At 53.6% G+C, this 3,969-nt stretch overlaps 1 non-coding gene across 1 annotated transcript; it reads left to right on the top strand.

Moving 5' to 3' along the window:
* The first annotated feature begins 1,753 nt into the window (after positions 1–1,753).
* Positions 1,754–1,826, top strand: TRNAT-UGU (transfer RNA threonine (anticodon UGU)). Its single transcript has one exon. It is a non-coding gene; the product is annotated as a tRNA-Thr (tRNA).
* The last annotated feature ends 2,143 nt before the right edge of the window (positions 1,827–3,969 follow it).

The following is a 3,969-nucleotide window of genomic DNA, read 5'->3' as shown; positions in this document are numbered from 1 at the left end:
AAAAGTAATTGACTTACATCGAGTATTCCCCAGGTGCCAGGCTCCGTGTGAAGCATTTACGCGCATCGTTTCACTTATTACCCACGGAATATTATTCAGCGACGAAAAAGAATGAAATCTTGCCATTTGCAACATGGATGCACCTAGAAGGTATTAAGCTAAGTGTGACAAGTCAGACAGAGAAAGACAAACACCACATCATCTCATTTATGTGTGGTATCTAAAAAACCAAAACAAAGCAAAACAGAAACAGACTCAGAAATACAGAGAACATGCTGATGGTTGCCACAGGGGAGGGGGCGAGGGAAATGGGAATGTAAAAGATAAATTTTTAAAAAAGATATCCATGAAAGGGCTATCCGGTGTGAGACAGAACCAAAATCCAGGAGGTGAGTTTTATTACTGATTTCAATAAGCGGGTGCATTCCATTGGGCCCGCATAAGAGGGGGAGGCACTCAGTACTGGGCTCCCCCCCAGGAGGTTAAAGGGTCACCACCCACTTCCTACAGGACACACCGGCCAGTCTGGGGTGATGACAAGGTCTGTGTGCCCTGAGTCATTCTGAAGGATGCTACAATCCCTCTCACCAAAGATCCAGGCAAATGGGAGGAGAGGGCCAGCTGGGACCAGAGCCCCCTGACCCCAGCATCCGGGTTATGAGCCCCTCCTGCACCCTGGGTTCCTTCTGGCCTCCCCATGCCCCCCCCCCCAGGGCAATGGGATGAGCTGAAACTCCTGCACAGGTGGCCCCCTTCACTGGACACCAAGAGCGTGGCGCTGGCGTTTAGAAGGAACCCGGAGGGCAGGGCTGAGCGCCCCTCGCTCATTTCGCTCACACACACCCTGTCCATTCCGCTTCCCCCGCACCTGAACAATCACAAGCTCTAGGTTTCCTGAAGCCACTAATTGCTGCCGCTCCCACGTGTGACTTTGGGGTTCATAAAGCAACAGGATGGCATCCATTCAGCATTCACTGAGTGCCTACTCTGTGCCATACCCTATTCTAGGTGCTGAAAAGCCAGCAGGGAATTAAACACTCACCCCTGGCCTCAAAGAGCGGACATTCTAATAGGAAGGGACAGAAAAGAATAATAAATAAAATAAGCCCACGATCTAGTAGGGAGGCTTAAGCAGAATGGGGGGGGGGCGGTAAGGCCGATGGTGCAGCTTTAAATAGGGGATCCAGGGCCTGGTCCTAAGCGCATTCCTTTGGTAAAGTTCCTGTGAAGCACAAGGGACCGAGGCATAGCTTCCTGACCCCAAAGATTTTTAGAAGGATCAGGGACAGCGCTTTCCTTCTGCTCCCCGGGGTCCAGGGGTGCAGGGGTGTGTTGGATCCATGAATTCCTCCAAAACCAGTAACTCATTTCCCTTAGGAGACCCAAAGGCACCCCCCACAACTGCCCCATAAATACTAAACTTGACGCGGGTCGTGGCAGAAACAGCAGATGGGAGGCTTTTCTGAGACATTCCAGGTGCCACCTTGCACTTTTGCATTTTCCCCTCCCAGCCTCTGTCCACAGGCAGAACTCACCCTGGATCAGGGTCCGTGTTCTGCGATCCCACCGTGAGAGGCGGGGATTCAGGTTTCCCCGCTTATGACGCGGCAGGCATCTGCCCCTGGCACGTCCCAGTCTTTATGACAATCGTTGCTGGTGCGGGACGCGCGGGGCCCGCGCATTCTCAGCGCCCGGCGGCCGAGGCGAGGCTGCGGCCGATGTCCTTGAATTGTAGTCTCCCAGGTAACAAGTGGGCTCCATAGCTCAGTGGTTAGAGCACTGGTCTTGTAAACCAGGGGTCGCGAGTTCGATCCTCGCTGGGGCCTTCTGCTGGGACTTTTTTTTTTTTTTTTTCCCATTTATTTTCCTGCGTAAAGATGGCACAGAGACGAAAAGTCATCTCTGAAAACGTTATCGGGCACGATTAAAAGTTACTCCTCCTGAAATGCAAATGCCGGGCATCCTCACTGCGCTTTAGCTGGGCCGAGGAAGAGACAATCCTGGAACCGCAACAAAGAGCAGGGGAAGGAAAAAAAAAAAAGAAAAGAGATAGAAGCCACCCCGGGGGCCGCGGCGCTCCCGGCACCCGAGGGTCCCAGCGCTGGAAACGGGGGCGCGAGGCTCCGCCGGCCCGTTCGCAGAGCCCGGGGCACAGAGGCCCCCGCGGCGCGCGGCGCAAAGCGGAGGCGCGTCGGGCCCCCGGGGTCTCCCGTGCGCGCTGCGGGGCGCGCGCGGAGGGGACGCAGCGCCTGCAGTGCGGCCGCGCGGCCGGCGGGCGGCGCTGCGGCACCGGGGGCCGCGTCCCCACGCTGGACCCGCACCCAGGGCGTGGCCAGCGTGGCCGGAAGGACGCGCGCGCCGTGGCTGCCACGTGGGCGCCCGGACCTCGGAGCGCGGCCTGGAGGCCGGGTCCCGCCGGGGCGCACAGGGCGGGGCAGAGGTTCCCAGGAGCAAACCGCGCGCTGCTTGGGAAGCCGGGGTCCTCCCCCCCGAATTCCAGAATGTGCGTGACTATAGGCATGAGAGTCTCTGCTGGATGCGTGGGTGCCCCCCACCCACGGTGCAGAAAGTCCCGGGCTCAGGTCCAGCAGGACGGAGGGCTGTCTGCAAAGCAGCTACTAGCCACGGGGGCCGCCGAGTGCGCCAAGTGCGGCAGAGCCGAAATAGTACACGCCCGAGTCAGAAAACGTGGTTCCGAAAAGCAATGTAAACTACTCCATTAGTAATTTTTTAATTGAGTCTATGTTGAAATGTTAATAGTGTAGATACGGCGGATCAAATAAAATATGTAATTGCATTCGTTTTACCTATTTTTTTTTAATGTGGCTACTAGGGAATTTTTAATTACGTATCTGGTTCCCATTGGCAGCTCTTCTATATCTGTTGGGTGGTGCAGGTTTAGGGAGCCCCAGCCCTGTGACCTTGTGTTCATTTTTTTTTTTTTAATATATCTTTATTGATTTCAGAGAGAGGAAAGGAGAGGGAGAGAGAGAAATAGAAACATCAATGATGAAAGAGTCATTGATTGAGCCTGCATCCCGGGCATGTGCCCTGACCAGAAATCGAACCCTGATCCCTTGGATCCTAGGTCCACGCTCAACCGCTGAGCCACGCCGGGCAGGGCTCAAGTTCGTTTTCAATCAGATAAACTGGTAGGCAGAGGCATCTGGAGTTCCCAGAGAAGTAAGTATGGCATTGGTTGAAATGAAGTATCTCCCCAACATCATTTTAAACTCTACAGAGGGCAAGAGAATGTATTTCGTAAATTGACTTAGCTTTGGGAGAGATGCAGTTGTAAGACTTTCTATCCTGGATTGTAAGATCTTAGCCCAGTAAAAACACACTCACACTTTGTTGGTTATATTGCCTTTCTGTGATCAGAGTATCTGTTGTGACCCTGAAGTGTTCAAGGGTGTTGAGGAAATAGACCCACCAAAGCAAGAAAAATATCCACAATTATCCCATAGGGGTCAGCCCTTCACTGACACCAAATGTCTGTTACAAAACCCTTTCAGACCCTTGAATACCTTAGTGCCAAGACTACTTACTCCGAACCTGCAAAGGAGATGACTACTTCAGGGGGGCTCTCCTAGGAAACCCGTCACCACAGGCCTCCTCTTAGACCCAAGAGGTGGCTCAAGGTGAAATACGGCTCTTAGGCTAATGCCAAACATTGGGGAGATCAAGAGATACACGTCCATTTGAGCAAGTGCTGATTTAATTAGCTCAGGTTATAGGCATTTACAACACGAACTGGAAACGTGCAGTGCAAGGTTTACAGACTAGTGGCCAGGACAGCCAGGTGCACTGGCCATGTGGGATTTGGTCTCCCACTAGGAGACAGTGAGCATCCTTCAGACAGCAAGATTCCCAGAGAGAATCACACAGGCCCTGAAGTCAAGTTCTCTCCGCCTGCCCCCCACACCCCCCATCCAGCCGCAGCCACTCCCACCCCCACTTCCCATTCCT

This window comes from Miniopterus natalensis, chromosome 21 (assembly GCF_054644295.1).
Source record: "Miniopterus natalensis isolate mMinNat1 chromosome 21, mMinNat1.hap1, whole genome shotgun sequence".
Classification (NCBI taxonomy): domain Eukaryota; kingdom Metazoa; phylum Chordata; class Mammalia; order Chiroptera; family Miniopteridae; genus Miniopterus; species Miniopterus natalensis.
This window is presented reverse-complemented; position numbering and strand designations above follow the sequence as displayed.